Below are 8,193 nucleotides of genomic sequence, written 5' to 3'. Positions count from 1 at the left end.
GCACTGAGGAATTTAAGCACCCCCCCACCACCCCTTGCACTCCTTCCAAAAAGGACCCTGTCGTTCTCAGATCTTGCTGCTCCCGGGGTAGTATGCTTTTTATTATTTTTCCAATTAGAGTCAATTGACCTGACAGAATGGAGGGCAATTAGTGATATTTCCCCCTCCTCGTGGGCCTGCGGGGTAATTTGCTGGAGGTTCTCAGCAGTGCTTTATGTGGATTCACGGCCCGCCCCACAAACCCTTTCTGGAGCATAATGGCTTATGATTTTTCAGAATACATCTCCTCTTACTTTCCTTTTTCTCCCAGTAAAGGACAATTACAGACTGTTGAAGGGTTTCATCTTTTAAACTGCCTATAATCTCTCCCTCCCTCTCTCGCCTGATCACATAAAAATAGGGGCTATAGTATCAGTGCATTGCTTTTAGCATTTATACACAGGAAGGAGATCTTTACTGATGTTAAGGGATTGTTGCCATCGCAGTAGCGGTGTTGGTTTCATAAAATATCCATCTGAGGAGGCATAATTGTGAGCAGATCATTCCTCTCAGTGTATGCAGAATTAACTTGTGCATTGAAAGCCAGACTTATGGAGGAGGTGTTGGTAGGTTGAGCTTGTTGGCTTAAATCCCGACTTGCTATTGATAAACTTGATGAATGTAATTTGTGCCTGCAGCCCTGGGTTATTGTCCCCCCTCTATACCTGCAATGCCAGAACGCTCTGTTCCTGCGTGCAGGAAAGCACAATGGCCCAGTCCGCGTTGGCTCCCATCTGAATACCTGTATCTGCCTGTGCCTCTGCTGAGGAGTCTGACACACAAAGAGAAAAATAATCTTCTGAACTAAGCTTTTCTGGCATATCCACTACTGAGTCTATAAGAGCAAGAGAAAATCTCCTCAAACTGATGCACTGAAATAAATACGCTTAATTTGCCAATACAGACAGCGCGTTGGAGACCGTAAAGGCCGGCAAATAAAAGAGCCGTGGATGGAGTTGTTCGGAGATTGAGATACAAGACAGTATGGGTTAGTGAAGCATGCATATAGCCAAATGCAAATTCACTGAGCGGGGGAGAGGATGCAACAAAAACACGTTTGATACATTGGGTAAAATGTATTCCATGCATGTGAATGCGCCACCCCAACCCGAGCACATCATTTGCTCGACATTCAGTACATCTGTTGTGTTAAGTGACTGTAATTTAGGTGACATTGGCACAAAGCCTCTTAATGTAGCCCCGGTGGACCCCCTGTAAGAGGGGCACGCGGGACCAAACAGAGGCATCTCGCAGCTGGAGCCGCGTCAAGGATCATTTCCCTCTTCACATGATTAATTACAGTTTGATCACTTGAATCTAAATCTGATTAATTTTGGTCACATGTCAGGGAGGCATCAGTGGTCTATAATGTACACTGTGTTAATCTTTTCCAGCCTCTCCTTGAGAATCATTTTATGAGGTTACAACATGTGAAACTAATGTTGTGCATGTGTGAAGTGCTGAAACGATCACTTTGTGTCATTCACGTATCAATCCTTGGAATTATCATGTGTAAATGTCCGGGATCGTCATTTGGAATGTGAGACACGCTGTCTTTAATGGGCGACTCGTACAATGAAGTAATTTAGGCTTCACATTTATTGTCTTCATTCTTTGCATATGGTATGATGTGCAAATGTATAGAAAGAAGGTCTACAAGCTGTGTGTACAACATTAACCTTCTCCTGGAAAGCGTCTGATGAGGTGTGTTTAAGGCGTTGCACTTCTGAAATACACCACTCAAAGCTGTTTTCTTGTACTCTTACACTACTGAGAAACACCTCTGGCAAAAAAACACACATACGCATTCCCTCAGGACCCAAGGCCAGATTCCTGTCCTAAGTGGTTGCTGTGAAACTCCCGAGCTGTCAAAGCCTCAACATAATCCTTCTCATGGGTCAGCGCAAGGTGTCAGATCTCAGTTTAGTGAACGGCTTTCTACTGTTTACTGAACTAACTTCACTGTGGCTTAAAACCCTCCAGGCCAGATTAAAAAAAACGGTATTTCTAGCCGAGGTGGTTGTCTTATACTTCATTGTCAGGTGAAGAAATCATCATACATACCTCCCTAACATCTCCTATATTTGGAGAACCAAAAAAAAGGTACTTTTTCCAACATTCCTTTTTTTAGTTTATCCTTTTCGGGTTTTGGAAGAAACACAATGTCCATACTAAGAAACTAAAGAATGGCAAGGCCATTGGTAAATTGAGCATTCACCTGGGAAGATGATCGGAAGTAATTCCTCCGATTTAGGGTAATACTATATAAGTCTAAATGTTGTAAATCATATGTTATGAATAAAATATGATGTAAGTTATTGTACATAGGGTTTAAACCTAGGTTTGTCGTTAGATAACATAGGGTGTTTTTCTAACGCAGGGTTAGGGTTAGGGTTAGGGTTGACCCTAACCCTATCGTAAAAATGTTATTGTGCCGATAATTTGAATGCGGTACAAATGCCCAATCTCTCAATGATAATAAAGTGAAACATAGTTTGATTATCATTGGTAATTTGGTTCCACTCCAAATGTAATGTGTTTCACTTTGGTCCATACAACACACTTCCACCAAGTTTCATGAAAATCAGGCAAGTGGTTTATCTGTAATATTGCTGGTATTTAAACAACATAAATAGACAGAAACGTAACTTCTTCGGTGGAGGTAATGAACTTGAACCTCAGAAATAGCTATACTTTGTATAAACTTCCTTATACTTCCTATCCAAATTCCTGTTTGGTAGAAGTTTCAAAAGGGCAGTTAAACCTGACCTCCAAAATATGGCAGGAATGTGTTGTGATTGACAATGGTACAGTGCAAAGCAAACAAAGGGAGGCTAAAGGTCACTCTTACAGTTCCTGCATGCCCAAAGGCCTAAAGCTTGTTTCTCTGTGTGTGTGTGTGTGTGTGTGTGTGTGTGTGTGTGTGTGTGTGTGTCAGAGTGGCAGTGATCCATTGACCTGACAGCTCTTCCTGAGGGAGTGCACACATGTGTGTGTGCTTGGATTTTAGTGGTAAGAACTCATCAGTCACAGCTTTTCTGCCAAACCAGTAATTAGATAAGAATGATAAATGTTCTTTAGCTAACATGTAAATCAGGGCGAGCTGGGTGTCCAGTTGTTATTTATATTTTCCCTGTTGCCCCACATGCGTTTTGCGACTGTCAGGTGACAACATACTATTGTAATTCTTCAATTCTGAGACGACAAAAGACAGCATCTGCTGATTATTCTGTCAATGCCAAATCATTGTTCAGTATAATCAGAATCACCTTGACTCTGCTTTGTGGACAAACAGAGGAGGAACTGTAATTGTAGATATGCAGTACGTTTAACACTAGAATATGAAAGGGGGGCATAGCAACTTGCAGGGGAAGCTTTGTGAAGTGTGCAAGCTCTGGAACTGTGATCCTCAAGGGCAAATCAGCGGAAAACAAAAGCACACAACAGTCGTGGCCTACATTCATGTTGGAGTGCTTTCAACGCCAACAGAGCTTATTTTCATACGCCATTAATTGCTTGAATAGATTGCCTGTTGAATTCTTAATGTGCTATAAATTCCGTGTTTGTTTTCCCCGAGTTGACAGCACACAGGCATACTGTGTCAGGCCGTGTCCTGTAATCAGCACTGGCCTTGGATGAAAGAACTTCAGCTAAAGAAAAACCTTCCACGTTCTCCTCTCTTCAACTTTATGGACTATTGTGCACAAAGCTTGTCTCTTTTCTCGCTTCCTGCCACAATGACATCTATCCATTACATCTGCACTTTACATCAATGGCCTTGTGCCACGTGCATTGGAAGATGTCTTTGTGCTCATCTTTTCTATTCAAGGTGGGTGTGAAAACTGGAGAGGGTCACTGGCAGTGTGTAGCGCTGCCAAACAGATTATCCCGCAGCACAGTGGGGAGTTGGACAGCAGTGAAGGGACATCTCAGGTTTTTTGTCTCCTCAAAGTGCAAAATCAGTCGTCACTGCAGGGCTTTTACCTGTAGGAGTCAAACCCTGCTTCCAATCCATTTTAATGCATAACCAGCAGGGCTTTCCTTTCCAGCTTAATTCGTACGCAGGGACTTTGCATGTTTTAAGCTCTATGCAAATATTATTGGATTTTCCAAGGATTTGGGCGGATTTCCTGCCATGGATTTTCCTTTACAAATGTCTTTAGAAAATAAAGTGAACCTATTTTATTTAAATTCGGTTTAAGAAGGCAAACAAATATTTAGATGCTAAAAATATTGAAGAGGGATCTTCTGAAGTAGGGACTGAACTTTATTTCAAATATTTTTGCTCAAACCAGCATTTACTTTCCCACTAATCTTTTGTTTAACTTTCTTTTTGAAACACGAGGCCCAAATCATCTGTATCATCAGCATCATATATATGGTGATTAAGTAGCCTCGATGCAAAAATGTGGATTATGGCCCTGCATATCTGTGTAATGATCCTCAGCATTGTTTTCCAGTGGCCTTGACAGATTGTACATGGACATGGCCTTGAAAGGTAGCACTGACAACATCACATCCTTGAGCAAACCAAAAGGCTGTCCAGAATAATGGGCTGCTGTTGCAGTCATGTCATCCGAGAGGGCGTTGTTCAGGAGCGAATAATCAGATGGGGGTTTGTTTGGACATGACCGTGGTGGATACACCATCCCCTCTGGCTATGGAAGATGACACTGGAGAGGTTAAAAGCACACAAAAGCAGGTACCGTCAGCCCCTGAGAACGACTCTAAAAGATGGGCCATTGAGCGAGAAAGCCTAAATCTTTTTTAAAAAATGACTGTGTACACAACATTCAACTTTAACCCCTTTGCCACCATCAAACGTCCTGACAAAGGCCCTAATCAGACTATGCTATGAGTGGAATTTGAGGTGCACATGTTTTTCATTAGTGCTCACTCGCATACTGTTCCTGCACTGCCATCTTTAACGGTGCCAGAACTTTTCCACGTTAATGTTTTCCCAAACAAATGGCAGCAATCCCTGTATTTAAAACATTATGCTTGTGTTCTCTCAGCATACAGGGCACAGTTTTAATGACTATCTCTCACACCCCGGTCGCCTCCTTCTGTGTCTGCCCTTCATTTCTCTCATAGTTTAGTCTGTTGGTGGCTTTTTTTTCTCGGGCTGGGAGGGGGGTAAGGCCCTGGCCACAAGCTGAAGGCTTGATTACAGTCCTGGCAAGAGAACAGAAAGCTAAGGGGCAGGAGGGATGAAGGGATGGGGAAGGGGAGGGAGGGGATGGAGGGACCTCAGGCCCTGACTAAAAGCAGCTGTGGAGCCCGATGTGCTCTTAAAGGGCTCAGGAAGACTGACCTCAGCAGAGCTACACGTGGAAGTGCTAAGACGTCCACGTTAGCTAACTTGGCAGACGGCTAAATGGTTATTAACTTTAGGACTTCCTGTGTTTCTTATTTGGATTCCCACCTAAAATATATTTTCTATTTATCACAGCTTGGGCTTTATTTTTGTAGCTTTTGGACAATGCTTTTATGATAATGCAAGCTCACAAAAGAAATTGATGAGATCAGGGAACACGTCAATGCTGCTAAAATGAAGACAGACATGGTAAGACACACAAGTGGTCATGACTAGACAAATGTATATAAGCAAGCATTCTATGAAGATTGTCCACTTTATTTGCAGGACAAACCAAAAGGGAGCAGACCCATTAATGTTACTTTTATTTTCAATGTATCGTATTATTTTCCAATGAAAGTTTCTTTAAAAACGCTTAAGTTAAGCAGTTACCAGAGAAAAGGCCAATTCATTGTATGGAAGTTACAAGTCCAATCCCAAGTCCTAAAATGTGAATTTAGAATCCAAAACAATCTTCATCGTCATCTTCATTCAATCTAATTTAAGTGTTTTTTTTACACAACATAGTATTTTGCTGACGTTTTTATCCAGAAATACTTACATTCACTCAACACAGTAGAAATGCATACAGGGGCAATTTGGGTTTGGGTTTTGTTTACCACAGCCTTGTTTTTGTAGGTGAACAACATTTTTACCAGCCTAACTTTTATCAACTTTTAAGGAAACATAAGTTATTTATGGTTTTCTCCAGCAACTTGTTTGGATGATGTTGTATCGGTCTAAAATAATGTTATTATTTATTGGGGAATTAAGATGGGAACCAATAGATATAGGAATAGGAAATAAAGGGAAAATAATTGAATTGTTGCACACCTTTCTAAGGAAATACGTTTTTTATCTTAAAGGGGACCTATCATGCAAAATGCACTTTGTGATGTCTTTTATACATAAATATGTGTCCCCGGTGCGTCGGGGAACAGAAAATAAAACCCTCTCTCTTTTCCTCCGTACCCAAATCTTTTAAAAACGGGTGTACAACGAGCGGATACAGATTTCCATCAGCTGTGAAATAACTCACCTTGTGATAAACCTACAAGAAAAAAAGCATTTGAGCCCAATACTATTTCAGAAATAATCCTTGACGTGGTTTAAACAGGATGGCGTTTTATCACAACCCAATTTAACTTTATCTCCGGTAGAATTCTGATCAGGCATTAGCTCCGCCTCCTCTCCTTTCTTTTTTTCAAGCTAAGGACCCAAAATCCGCGTTTCTCTAACAGGGCTGCAAAAGAGGGGTTTGAGCAGTATGAGGTGATCTGTGTGGTATTTTGAAAAAAAAACTTCACAGACATGTTTTGTATAGGTATGGCCCTACAATATATTTTTCAAATACAGTATGGCTTGGGGGAAGTTATCAAGTATTTTAAGTCAAAAGGCTCAAGGCATAGTTAGGTCCTCAATTCCAAGATGAGTGGCAAGGATTTTTGGATTTTATTAGGCTAAGTCTCGAGTCTGACTCAAGTCCAAGCCATTTTGACCCCTGTCTGGTAACTATAATAGCTTTATGGTTGATAAATAATTGACTGTTGTTTTACAGAGCAGTCAGCTAGCCAAAAATAAGATAACAATTTTGTCGCAGGTTTTTGAAAAACCTTGCAGTAACAATTGTGGGTAATCAATAAATAAACATGGACTAATTTATCATTTAATGGATTGAATAAATAGATTTTTTTATCTCTTTTCCAGCAGAAAAGTGCCCATACAATCCAATCAAAACATACAAGGAGAGACTTTATTTTTGGAAAATACCCGTATTGGGATAAAAGAGATTAAGCATTCGACAATATGCAAAACCTCAGGAGTCAATGAATCTGGCTAGCGAGGCTTCAGTGCTTCAAGTTACTTGATGTTCCCTTCTCATGAAGCTTGTATCTATTCAAAACAAAGGGAAAAAAGAGAAAAATGATGATGAGCTAGATGCGATAGTGCTGCCAGAATAATGATATATTCAAAATAATGGCTGTGAGAGAGCTCCCTAATGGCAATGTTCAGGGAGCCAAGTGTTGTAAAGCACCGCGACAAGGCTAAACTTGTGCGGTGGATTTACATGGGGAGATAGCCGGGCGACTCCCACTCTTTTCCTGCCGTTCCTGAACATAAAAAGATGTGCAACAGTCGACACGACGGTGTCCTAGTATAGTTTTCTCACACTCCCACAAACCTTCTGTCAAATGCAATGGGAGGAAGCACCAGAGAGGAGCTACATTTGTGAACAACTAAATTACATGTTCACAAATTATAAGCCTAACACGGAAGCACCTTCATATTTCACTTGCACTGTCATTTCGGAGCAGTGGCAGAAGCGAGAGCACGAAAGATCATTTTGTCTTTCCCCTTGAATATTGTTTTATTAAAAGGGATATTTCATCCAAACACGGAGGGACTGTTGTCTGTATGATTTTGATTGACAGCTCAGAAATCAAAGGGTTGCATTTGGATTAAAGTGAGAGGGTCATCCTTAAAGGCTAAGGTTAGGCACACTGTGTGGATATCTCATTGAAGGAAACACACATTTGAGCGTGGATCAAACGCCTTTGTTTCGGAACAGGGCTTTAATGTGAAGATAACATGTTGTTGTTTGGAAATGTTGAAATGCAATCTTAAGTATCCCTCTTGAATGTGAATCATCTCATTACCAGACGTTCTCACACTGAGATAATGCGCGGCATAATGTGTTTTATATCATCATGGTATGAAACAGGGCCAGCAGTGCACTGTGTAAAAATCCCCTTCAGTGGCATTATTTTGGTCGTCAGTGGCATAAATTTGGATGTGAG

Source organism: Notothenia coriiceps, unplaced genomic scaffold, assembly GCF_000735185.1.
Source record: "Notothenia coriiceps isolate Sejong01 unplaced genomic scaffold, NC01 NC01_scaffold00017405, whole genome shotgun sequence".
Classification (NCBI taxonomy): domain Eukaryota; kingdom Metazoa; phylum Chordata; class Actinopteri; order Perciformes; family Nototheniidae; genus Notothenia; species Notothenia coriiceps.
The sequence above is the reverse complement of the archived record's forward strand: the minus strand, read 5'-3'. Positions refer to the sequence as shown.